The sequence below is a fragment of the Nomascus leucogenys genome, chromosome 4 (assembly GCF_006542625.1).
Source record: "Nomascus leucogenys isolate Asia chromosome 4, Asia_NLE_v1, whole genome shotgun sequence".
Classification (NCBI taxonomy): domain Eukaryota; kingdom Metazoa; phylum Chordata; class Mammalia; order Primates; family Hylobatidae; genus Nomascus; species Nomascus leucogenys.
The window spans coordinates 113,637,732-113,650,160 of record NC_044384.1 but is presented as its reverse complement, the minus strand read 5'-3'; the positions used below and the strand labels follow the sequence as shown (position 1 = coordinate 113,650,160).

The 12,429-nt window shown below is 43.7% G+C and overlaps 1 protein-coding gene and 1 pseudogene across 1 annotated transcript in view; one reads left to right on the top strand and one right to left on the bottom strand.

The window, feature by feature from the left end:
* The window catches only part of ITGA9 (integrin subunit alpha 9), a 380,757-nt gene that overhangs the window by 344,001 nt on the left and 24,327 nt on the right, over positions 1–12,429 (top strand). The gene's annotated exons all lie outside the window — the stretch shown is intronic.
* Positions 3,100–3,682, bottom strand: LOC100596032 (annotated as a pseudogene).

Genomic DNA, 12,429 nt, shown 5'->3' with positions numbered 1-12,429 from the left:
TACTCAGTGAGGAGAACGAGTGTTCCATGCAGACTTTTATGCTCTACCCACAAGATAAGTTGTCCAAGCACTATTTTTGTTTGTTTGTTTGTTTGTTTGTTTGAGACAGGGTCTTGCTTTGTCACCCAGGCTGGAGTGCAGTGGTGCAATCATGGCTCACTGCAGCCTCCATCTGTCGGCTCAGGCCAGGCACTAATTTTAATAATAGAAACTAAATGGAATGATGTTGGGTCATTTACTACTTAGAGTCAGTTTTTCTGGCAGGTCAGATATTTGGAGTTGGCGTTTCCCTTTTCTTCCCTGCCTTCTGGCCATTTAACTGCTAATTCAGACCTCCACCTGGGAAGTGAAAAAGAAAAGTGGTTCCCTGCTCATTGTCATAGTTCTGGTTTAGAAGTTTTATAGAATGAAATACATGCCCAACATGAGAGATTTAGAATGTTCTGGTAAACCACAGTGTTAATAAGTAGAAGCTAATGGAAATACCTAACAGGTTTTCTACACGTGGAATCCCCTGCGTAGATGAAAAAAAAAATCACTGGGCATATTGCCTTCCATTATAGGACTAGACTGTGGGATCCAGGAAAATGTTGCTTAACATCTCGTTGTTGGATTCCGAGTCATCTGTACTCCCCCAAAATACCACTTCCATTAATTACTGTTCCATTTTAAGCACTATGGTGATATTTTCATTATCAAGAGTTCTTGGGAAGAGGCTGAGGTTTTTTTTTTTTTAGCACTCCTAAGAAAAAATTAACACACATGGGAATTCCACAACGCCCCTTCTCCCTCCTTTCCATGACTTTGCCTTTTCAGTCCATGAGCTACGATGAAGTTCTACAATCTGTTGTTCTCAATTTTCCTGGCAGGAAAAAAAAAGATCTTTTCTGAGTAGGAAGGTTTGCCTTTTTAGAACAAACATGTTCTTCCCTGCGTGATTCTTCTGAATGCCTGGCCTTCTGTCAACTATCAATCTGAAGGGGAATTTCCATAGAGGCTCGCCACCAAATTTAAATCAGGCAAAGTTTCAAAGATTTTAGATTAGGCACCAAATTGTTATGGCCTTGGAAGGAACAGGAAATGTACTTGCATTTGGTATTGAGCAGGGTGTGAGTGGGGAGGAAAACAATCAGATTTTTAACCACATAACGTGTGCCTGGTGGTAAATTTAACTGATTGAGAAAGCAAGCAATTTTCCTGTGATTTTTTTAACAGGAGTTTTAAAATGCATTTTATATTGAGTAGTTATTTCATGTTTTCTTAAAACAATTATTGTATTGAACTAAAAATAAACTCGGTAGTTTGTTCACATAACAAATCTACATTCAAAGACATGCTAACAAATTTTCCACTAAGTCCATTTTTCTGTTCTCAGCATCACTACAAATGCCTCATTCCGTCATCACGTTGAATTCTTCAGCGTCTTCTATATCATTTCCGCAGCATCTCTGGGAAGTAGTGATGCCTGTCTTCCCTCAGAAGCACACTGATAACCCCAGTATACCCACAGTTCAGACTTTTTTCCTTCTCTGAGGTATGCTGTTTTTTGGCACAACAGAAAAAACACACTACTGGGATATGAAAAACTGCATTCTGGGCCTGGTTAGGTCATAAACTACAGAACCTTAGGTCATATATTCTCACCGGGCGCTTGTTTCTCCACTGCAAAAAATAATTCATATTTGCTTGGTCCTTTGTAGTCCTTTACTGTTTCGTTTATCTTCATGATGACCCTTAAATTTAAGTAAGGTAGTATTATGCTCATTTTATAGAAGAAATTCAATCTCAATGAGGATACAGTCTCCCAAAGATCCCACAAGCAGTAATACATTAGGCAGAGCTAAACTCACACACTCTCACTCAAGATCCTAGTATTGGTACATGCCATGCTAATAAGTGTGCTGAAATGGATGAAGCAGCAATTTCTCAGGTCCCTTCCAATGATCCGGTCCTCTGCTTCTACTTGATATTTTTTCTCTCTTCTCTCAACTAGCGTTAACATTCGAAACTATATATAATCACCACATTTCATTTACCATGTTTTTTTATTTAATTATTCTTTAAATTTTTCTATTTCCATGTTAAATACAGAGAAATTATTACTTTTCGAAAGTTTCTACTGCTGCCTGCCTCTGAAGGCCACGGGACTTACCTATTTGTTTGTCAAAGCAGAAATCCCCAACATTTTGTAAACACTAATTTTTTTTATCACTGTAAAGACGATTATTCCATACTTAAAACCAATTCAAAATAAAATAAATCCTCAATACTTCTTATTCCCTGGGGTAGTAATTTTAATTAGAGTCTATTGATTCATTATTTTCTCCTGTGTGCCTTTATTTGGGAAATACTGTTAGTCTACCTTGCTATCGAGTCTCTTTCCCTAGCAAGAAAACGTGAGTCTTACAAGTCAGGAAAGCTTTTATTTTCACTATCACATACGAAGAATGAACTAAACACCTAACTTGGAAAGTAAAACTTAAATGAGGGATTCAGAATATTTCCCAAGGGGTCATCTGACCAATTTAAGAGTTGGTATGATGTGCCTAAAATAACAAATGAACTCTTTTACTTATAATAAAGGTACAGATGTACTGATTAGACATGCTGACATGTACATATGAAATATGCCTAAACCAAATTAAAAGAAAACAAAATATATTCCATGGCAATCTTGAAAAGTCAGGGAGCTCAATACATATTAAGAGTATGCTCTTGGCCAGGCGTGGTGGCTCACACCTGTAATCCTAGCGCTTTGGGAGGCCAAGGCGGGTGGATCACAAGGTCAGGAGATCAAGACCATCCTGGCTAACGTGGTGTAACCCTGTCTCTACTAAGAAATACAAAAAATAAATAAATAAAATGAGCCGGGTGTGGTGGCGGGCACCTGTAGTCCCAGCTACTCGGGAGGCTGAGGCAGGAGAATGGCATGAACCCAGAAGATGGAGCTTGCAGTGAGCTGAGATCGCGCCACTGCACTCCAGCCTGGGTGACAGAGCAAGACTCCGTCTCAAAAAACAAAAACAAAAAAGACTATGCTCTCACAATGAGAGCATTAAACATTTGGTAATTAACATAATTTAATATGCCAAAAATGAGAAAATATGCAGGATGAGGGATGAGGAGTACACATAGGAAATTTTTGTGATTTTCTTCATTTTGATTGTATTGCTTTCTTGTCTTCAGGAGGGAAGATTTTGACTTCAAAAGTAACAAAATATTTAAGAAGGGAATTCACATCTTTCTGTTCTAAATGGTATTCTTGTGCTATTTTCTCAGCAGTCCATGTTTCTGGATAAAGTTTATGATTGTTAAGAAGTGTCAGTGCTTCTACAGTGGAAATTTTGCCTTTGGGAATGTTCTTAATATTTATCATATCAAAGTGATGGCCTTTCAGCAATCTGAATTCCTTTGGTTCTTGATGTGTGTCAGCAGCTTTTACCTGCACAGAAGACACAAGATCTTTGGAATCAACATACACATCTTTTAGAAACAGCAGCAGCTTGTCATCTTTATGAGCAATCTCTCCCTTAATTTCTGGATAGAGACTAATCTGCTCTCGCAGGAGGCCATTGGTAGAGGGGTGCCTGGGAGCGGGAGACGGCTTCATCTTGCTGATTTCCCATTCCGCTCAGTTCTCTAGGTTGAAATGCCTGATCCTGCGAGTCACTGCAGCCCCCATCTCATAACATGATGCCCTCAGGTTTACGCCACACGTGGGAACACTGGCACAGGAAGCCTCCAGGGTGTCTGGAGCATGCGCACATGTCCTGTGATTCTTTATATCTTTTATTTTTATGCCATGGTACTAGTTGTGCTTTACAGAGCATTTGGGTGAATAACTAGAAATATGTCATAGATTCTTGAGGCTTTGCCTGGTTCACTAATGACAGGCTCCAGGGCCTTTCTCAGGGAGCGTGTTAGCATGTTTCTAGGAACAGCCACATCAGCCGGACCTGGCTCTGTAGAGACCCAAACCTGAGAATGCCATGTGAGACCTGTGTGAATGCAGAATCAAAGTGCTGGTTGCGAGGTGCCAATTACATGTTGAATTTCATCTTCAACCCAACTCTACTTACCTTTCAGGGAGTGAGTAGGGGGTGAGAGGGGAAAATTCAGAAAGTGTTGTTTGAGGCCCACAGAAACTATAAAGATGAAGAACAGGAGAAATGTAGTTAATCATGCCCTGGAAAGCTGGCCCGCAGAAAGAAAAGGAATTTATCTCCGAGAAGGCCTTCAGAGAGAAAATGAGTAGGCTCTGGAGATGTTCATCTCTCTTTGTGCAGCCATAAAAAGTTATCAGATGAGGCTGAGGAGTGAAGGCGCTTTCTCTGATCCCTGAATTAGTTACTGAGGCCCACAGAAGAAGAAAAGACCCCATCACCTGAAGCCAGAAACTCCCCCAAGGCAAATCAAGACTTTATGGAATCAGCTCTGTTACTGCAAGACATCCCCTCAAACTCCCGTCTCAGTCTGTATGAGAAGCATGCATGAATTCTTGCTATTTTCTTGATATTTTCAAATAGCAGAATACATGATAAACTTGTAAGTCCACAGATGAGTCGGTAAGCTGCTGCCATATGGAGCATGCACCAGACTGAGGTCTTTGGTGCCAGCCGGAAAGACTGGCTCTGTCTCATTTCAGCAGAATCAGAATGGATTCGAAGGCTATCCATTGGAAGTGCTCAGAATTGTGCTGGAAGGCTGGAGAACCAGACCGAAAATCAGAGGGACCTGGAAACCTGAGGGCTATAGGCCGCGTCCAGGCGCAGGAAGTCTGGCATGGTGTCCTGGACACTGGACACAGCTATCCCTGGCTTCTCTCTACCTTGTGCTCTGGAGTCAGGCAGAAACCTTTCTACTTTCTGGAGTTGCTGAGAAGGTTCAGTGATACCAGCATGAAGCTCCTAGAAGAAGGGCTGGTGCATAGCTGATGCTCAGGGCAGCACAGCACCTCCGCAGTCCTGCCCACATGTGAATTGCCCCTTCACACCACTCCCTAACACTGCCCCCACCAAAGATGCAAGCCTGGTATCTCAACCAGAGAGGCATCTTTCAACATGGCAAGCAAGATTACTCCAAAAAAATGCCACTTACCATTCCTTTGGTGTACTGCTTCTAGAGGCAAAGTTTACCACTTTTACTGTCACGAAATAGACTGTGACTTGTTATTTATCATTTATGTGACCAATTATAGTTACAATCATGTTCCATATGACAATAGAATCTTTCCCCCCCTTGAACCTCACATTATGCTAAGATGTAGGATGAAGAGGAGGGTTGTTGAAGGGTCATCACCACCCCCATCCTATGCCATCAGCAGTGGGTGGTGAGCAGTTCTTTCTCTTCACCCACCTCCCCTAATGTAAGAATTAAGCTCTCAAGAATTGAGAAAACTCTTGGTATAGTTTGCCAAACACACGAGTCATATTTTCTAATGGTCATCATTTGCTTATTTGTTTGATGAATATTTATTGAGGGCTTGCTAAGAGCCAGGCATTGTGCTAGGCACTGGGGACTCGATGGGGAACAAAAGAGACATGATCCCTGCCCTCCCAGAGCTGGCCGAGGGGGCAGCAGTCAGCAAGGACATAAACAAGGATTCTATTTCCAGTTGAGGTTAGTCCCCAGGGAGTAGCCTGCTTTAGATTGGGGGTCGAGGAATGTTTCTCCAAGGAAGCTGAGACTGGCAGATGAGAAGGAATTCGCTTGCCAAGCATAAGGAAGAGTGTCTCAGTTGGGGAGGAGAGCTGTATGGAGCCCCAAAAGGCTTGGCCTCTTCAAAGCACTGAAAGACCAGGTAGCAGGAAGCTGGTTAGCAGTGAAGAGAACCATGGCGGACCTAGGCAGGGTCCACGCCAGGTAAAACCACTGGGTGGTTACAAAGGAAAGCCATTGAAAGCTTCTGTTTGGAGCAGGGAATGGCATGATCCAATGTATGTTCTTTAAAAATCATAGGCCACTGTGTGGATGGTGGATTGTAGGGGCAAGGGTGGAAATAAGGAGCTGGTTAGAAGGCTGTGACTATCACCTGGCAAGAGGTCAGGGTGGCAGAGGAGATAGAGCAAGTGGACAGTATGTCTATGTCAGTGAAGGTGTGGTGACTAGTGCCACTCACATGTAAGGAATTGCTTATCCTGGAGGGCTGGGAGGGATCCAGTGTCATCTTGATGCAAAGCCCCTTGCACGGCACATCCACGGTGGCACTCTGTTAATAGTGGCTGTCATTGTATAAAGAGATGGCCAAGGAGATGAACCACATGAAAAATGAGCCTCCTTCTCCCCAAATCCTCAAGTCCTGGTCAGTTTACTCTAAATCAAAGTTTCCAGTCGTCATCATGAGTGTGATCATCATCATTATTATTTTTAGGCAACAGAACCCATTTCTAAATTGAAATATGCTTTGGTTGACTCAGGGGTGAGGTTCCTGGAACTCCCTCTTGGTGGCTTCCATACCCCCTCACTGGACCCGTGGACTCTAAAGAAGCCACTGCTATGGAAAGTTGTATTCTCAGAAGTTGCCCAGTCCATCAGAGGCTTTCACTAGACGCTAGTTTTACCCCTAGTAACTATGAACAAGATGAAATTTTTACCCTCAAGACTTCCACAGCCCCAAACAGGTCAACACACACACACACACACACACACACACACACACACACACACATGCACACACACTCACACCCCTGAAGCACTGTATGCATACGTGCCCAGAGTATCTGTGCTGAAGAGGTCAAGACAGGCTTCACAGAAGGAGTGACCCCCGAACAAGAAGGAATTTCCTACGTGGACAAGGAAGATCAGGCATTCAAGATGAAGTCAGATGGTGTCTTGGGCTGGATTCTCAAGAAGCGGACCCTGAAATAAGGGCATCATGTAAGCAGTTTATTTAGGGAGATGTTCCCAATGAGACCCGGAAATAAATGGGACAGGATAGGAAAGAGGAGAAGGGAAGCAAGGGTGAGATTTCAGGGACCATCTTAGCCTCACCCTGATCTTGACCTCGGAGTTGGTCCTGCCTGGAAGCAGGGGAGCTGGGGTCTCACACTCCTGTATCTGCCAGTCATTGGTTGGGGCTGCTCCAGAGGTAGTAACCCCAAGCCACTTTACCCTCTAAAATTGAGGCAGGCCTCTAGAAGTGAAGGCATGACAAACCTGGGGGCTGGGCAGGCTGAATCAAGAGAGGGGACCCAAAGGGATCTGGGCAGAGAACCGAGTCTTGGCCACAGATGGAAATGTTCTGCACTCAGAGCTTGGGTGCTCTGCTCAGTGTGCGTGTCCATGTCCCATTAAGATGAATGACCTCATTGTGTGAGGTGTGCTCGAATCTGCTGAATTCCTGTGAAGTGCTAGGCATGTGCTATGATTACCTCCTGTCACTCTGACATCACCCCTGTGAACTAGGCACTACAACTTCCATTTTCTGTTGAAATGGAGGCTCCAGGAGTGAAGGAGGCTGCCGGATGCCCCACAGCTGGTCAGTGAAAGAGCCATTTCTGGCCACAGCTCTGCCTGTTGGCGAGCCCTGAGTCTCCCTTGACCCCTTACCCCTCTGGCCTGTGCTGTCCTGTAGCCCAGAGCCCACACACAGAGCAGGTAGGAGGAATCGCATTCCTGGGTGGTAGACAACTGACCCTCTGTCTTAGGAGTGACCCTTGGCTCTAATGGCTTAGGAGCACATCATGCTCAGACTTATTTGGTGGTCAGTTGGCTTTGGAACTCTTCCCATTGTGTCCTGGTCCTTAACTAGATGCACAGATGTGCAGTCAAGGGGAGAATGAAGGCTCCTCGGGATTCTCCATTGCTTGAGGTAAATGAGCTCCATCCCCTCTATGTAAAGAGCAATGTGAGGATTATGGGGAGTAGTAGATAGGAAACCTCTCAGCATGGTGCCTGGTGCATAGTAAGTACTCTACAAATGTGATCCATTACCAGTAACAGGAATTAGAAAGCCCAGCTCATTCCTCTGCAAACTCTGACAGAGCAAGGGATTTTGGAAACATGACACCTGGCAGGCATGGGGCATGTTTGACATCTCTGTTCATCACAGCACAGACTTACAGTGCCAATCTTGCCAAATGTACGGTTTATTTTCTGTTCATTTATGTCGTCTCCATAAGTCTCCCTGTGCCTCTGAACTGGCTTGCCTTCTAGGCTGAGTTCTGAGAGCCATCTGAGGCATGGTTCTGCTGAAAACATTTATTCCAGCCCCAACCACCCTGTCTCCCTCCTCCCTCCCCGACACCTGCACTGGCTATTAGATGGAATCAGGATCAGGTGGAAATGTCATCTCACTGTCGCAGATGTTCTTCTCTTTCCACTTCTTATTTTATATAAATTCCTTCCTTCTGTTGAGACAAGTGTGTGATGTTGACTGCAGAGAGCCATCTTGCCCTTGTCATTGACCTTCAGCTGGCCTAGGTCTGGAGTTGAACCTCCTCTTGGATGGTATTGACCGAGCCGTCCCTCCGTCTCTGGAAGCCCTCCATCCAGCAGAAGCCTGGGTGAGATGTACTGCCATTGTGGTCATATTCTCAGGCCTTGTGGAGACATGGGTATTGCCAGCTGTTACAGTAGGCATATTTGCATTGATCAGAACATAAAAGTTTCCGGAAACACAGAAGTGAGTCAAATAGTGTGGTTTAGGTTCACCCACTGCCTCAGACTGGAAGCTGGCTTCTGGCCACTCCATGACACCAGCTTGGTAACCTCAGGTGCATTAAACTCTACAGAAGCAGGCAGGGTGCCAGTGTCTGGACCTGCCTCAAAGGCCTGTTTGCCCTCCTCAAAGGCCCCCTTGAGACAGATCCTCATACTCCTCATTTTCGTCTGTTTTGTTAATCAGCGTCCGGTGTGTGAGCCCTCCAGCCAGGGTCCGCACCAGGCCATCAGCCATCCCTTCACTGGCCAGAGCTCCTGCCTTCCCCAGCTCAGCCTGCTACGACCCTCACAGCCACTCCCCAAAAACCAGCAGACTTCTCCTCCTCAGTCAATCTGCTCCTTTCACACCACCTCCTTTCTTACTGAAAGCATGGATCTAACCTGGGGAAACCGTTTCCCCCGCAGCCCTCTCACGGGGGCTTTTTCCTTGTACTCCCACATTCAGTTATCTCTTCCGACCTAGATTCATTTTGCAGTGTACTTTGTAAAATGCAAATCACATCACTGCCCTGCTCAAAATCCTCCAGTGGCTTCCCATTCCTCTTAAGGTAAAGCATGGAGATCTTACTGCAGCCTCCAGCTCCTGTCTCTCCAGCATATCATGAACATCTTCCTGCAGCTTCTTGTTCATCCTGTTGGCTCCAGTCCACTGGCCAATGGCAGTGTCTCACCCTTGCCAAGTTCACTCATGCCAAAGGGGGTTTGCACATCATGTTCCTTCTCCTTGGAATGATCTTCCCTCCCTTGTTTAGCTGGTAAACTTCTTCTGCTTGTCCTTTCACCTTCAGCTCAAATGGCTCCTCAGGGAACTCTGTTCACTCCCATGCCTCTATCATGGGGATCTTTTATCATCATGAACTTCTCCTTTGTAGCACTTCCACAGTTATAATGTTGCATTTATTTTTCTAATTGGCTAGTAGTCTCTAGAAGCTGGAAGTTCTGTGAAAGCAAAGACCGCCTGTTTATTCATCAATGAATTTCCACAATGTCTAGCACATAGGAGCTACTACAGACACATTTGTTGGTTGGTTGGATGGATGGATGGATGGATGGATGGATGGATGGACGGACGGACAGACAGACGGACAGATGGACGGACAGACAGAGTAGATGGACAGGTTGATTGACAGATGGATAGGTGGTGGATGGGCGGATGGACGGATGGATGGATGGCCAGGACTCCCCCAAAAGATGTAACATTTGCAAATATATTTTTGAAGGAGAGAGAAAATAATCACACTCAGAGACTCCAGCTTCAAATCCCACGTCTCTTTTGTTGCAAACTGAGTCATGTTCATACTTCATCTGATTTTATAGCAGAAATGATGTTGAATGTATTAATTTGTGTATTCATGAATCATATAATGAATCAGTGCCTTGGTTCGGATGACAGGAATGCATGCATTCCTGTCTTTATTGTATACAAATCACAGTTTACTGGAGTCCGTAGACAGGAAGATTCATCATTACCTTAGAGAGTGAGAAGGACCTAGAACTGGGACTATGAAGTATACAGCTGTGGTTTTAAAACTCTGTTTTGTTGGAGCCATGGGTTCCCTTGAGTTGGTTCAGGGGCTGCTGAGGTCAGGTTAGGGAGGAACAGGGCTTAGAAAGAGGGGCTGGGTCAGGTGCAGTGGCTCAAACCTGTTATCCCAGAACTTTGGGAGGCTGAGGCACGCAGATAACTTCAGCCCAGAAGTTCAAGACCAGCCTGGGCAACATGGCAAAATCCTATCTCTACAAAAAATAATAATAATAATAATAAAAATCAGTTGGCTGTGGTGGTGTGTGCCTGTAGTCCCAGCTACTTGGGAGGCTGAGGTGGGAGAATCACTTGAGCCCACCTCAAGTGATTGAGGCTATAGTATAGGTTGAGGCTATAGTAAGCCAAGATTGTACCACTTCACTCCAGTCTAAGCAACAGAGTGAGACCCTATCTCCAAAAAATAAAAACAAATGGGGGCTGAGTAGGCTGGGTTCTAGCTGCCCACCTAAGAAGCTCCACTTGTATACATTGGGATGCTATAGGAGGTTGAAAATTACTATGTTTCCAGGAGCTCAGAGAATGATTAATTCCGCTGAAAACAGGGGAGTAAGGCAGGCTTCTTAGGAAAGGAGATATTGAAGCAAAGTCTCTCCTTTAAAAAAATAAAATGGTTTTACTTGCCTTTAAAATGCTCAATTTAAAAAACAGTAAAAAGTAGAAAAGAGAAATAATATTCATAATATCAAAAAACACCTATTTACTTTAAAGGGTTCCTACTATATTTCTGCAAAGCTGAAGTCTTCTATGTATTAGATAATCTTTTATTTTTTATTTTTTATTTTATTTTTTTGAGGCAGAGTCTCACTGTGTCTCTCAGGCTGGAGTGCAGTGGCACAATCAGGTCACTGCAGCCTTCACGTCCTAGATTCAAGTGATTACAGGTGTGCACCACCACACCAGGCTAATTTTTGTAGAGACGGGGTTTCGCCATATTGGCTAGGCTGGCTTGAGCTCCTGGCCTCAAGTTGATCCACCCGCCTTGGTCTCCCAAGGTGCTGGAATTACAGGTGTGATCCACCACACCCAACCTATTTATTTTAATTTAATTTAATTTTATTTTATTTTATGTTATTTTATTTTAGACTGGGTCTTGCTCTGTCACCCAGGCTGGAGTGCAGTGGCACAGTTACAAGTCACTTCAGCCTCGATATCCCATGCTCAAATGATCCTCCTGCCTCAGCTTCCCAAATAGCTGGGACGACAGTTGCATGCCACCATGCCCAGCTAATTTCTGTGTTTTTGTAGAGACAAGGTCTCACTATGTTACCCAGGCTCATCTTGAACTCATAGGCTCAAGCAACCCTTCCACCCTGGCCTCCCAGAGTGCTGGGATTATAGGCATGAGCCAGCATCTTCTGATTTTTTAACTTAGCAAAATAAACATCATTTTCCCACATTATTACTGTTTTCAAAAGTATCTAAAATTTGGAAATCAGGCAAAAAGATGATTACATATCCTTTCAGTGTCATACTGGAGCATCCCCTCGCCCCTTTCTACTCAAAGTGTGGTCCACAGACCAGCAGCATCAGCATCATGGGGGAGATTATTTGAAATCTAGGTTCTCAGGTCCCATTCTAGATTCTAATTCAGAATCTGCATTTTAACAGAGTTCCTCATGTGATTCTTATACACAGTAAAATTTGAGAAGCACTGGTCTGCAGGCCTGCCTAACTCTCCAGGGCCCAAATTCTGTAAAGTTACCTATTAACTTATGGAAGGCTGATAAGTTATAAATGACTCTCGCCAGTAAAGGTAAAAATGATTTCTGTTTGACTGAAAATATCCCAAAGGTTAGAATTTATTGCCTTGTAGGGTATTAGCCAGTTTTGTATTTGATTTAGTAATCTGATTTCAGTAATTTTTTTCCTGTGACAACACATTTTTTTCTGGTCCTTTTAAAACTAGCTTTGCCACCCTGCTGACTTCCTCAATAATAAGTTAAATAAATCTTTGCCACGTATTCACTATATATTTGTATGAGAATCATGTTTTTAACTTTTTGAAAATTATGCTTTGACAACCAGCTTTACTGTCATCATTTTTAATAGTTCTGTGATATTCTATTTTGTGATTGACCGTAGTTTACTTATCTATTGCCCTAATGTTAGACACTTAGGGTATTGCTAATTCAGTACCAATATAAATAATTCTGCAGTGAACATCTTTGAGCATAAAACTTTTTCCATATTTTATATTTCTTTCCTTTAAGTTTTCAAGTACA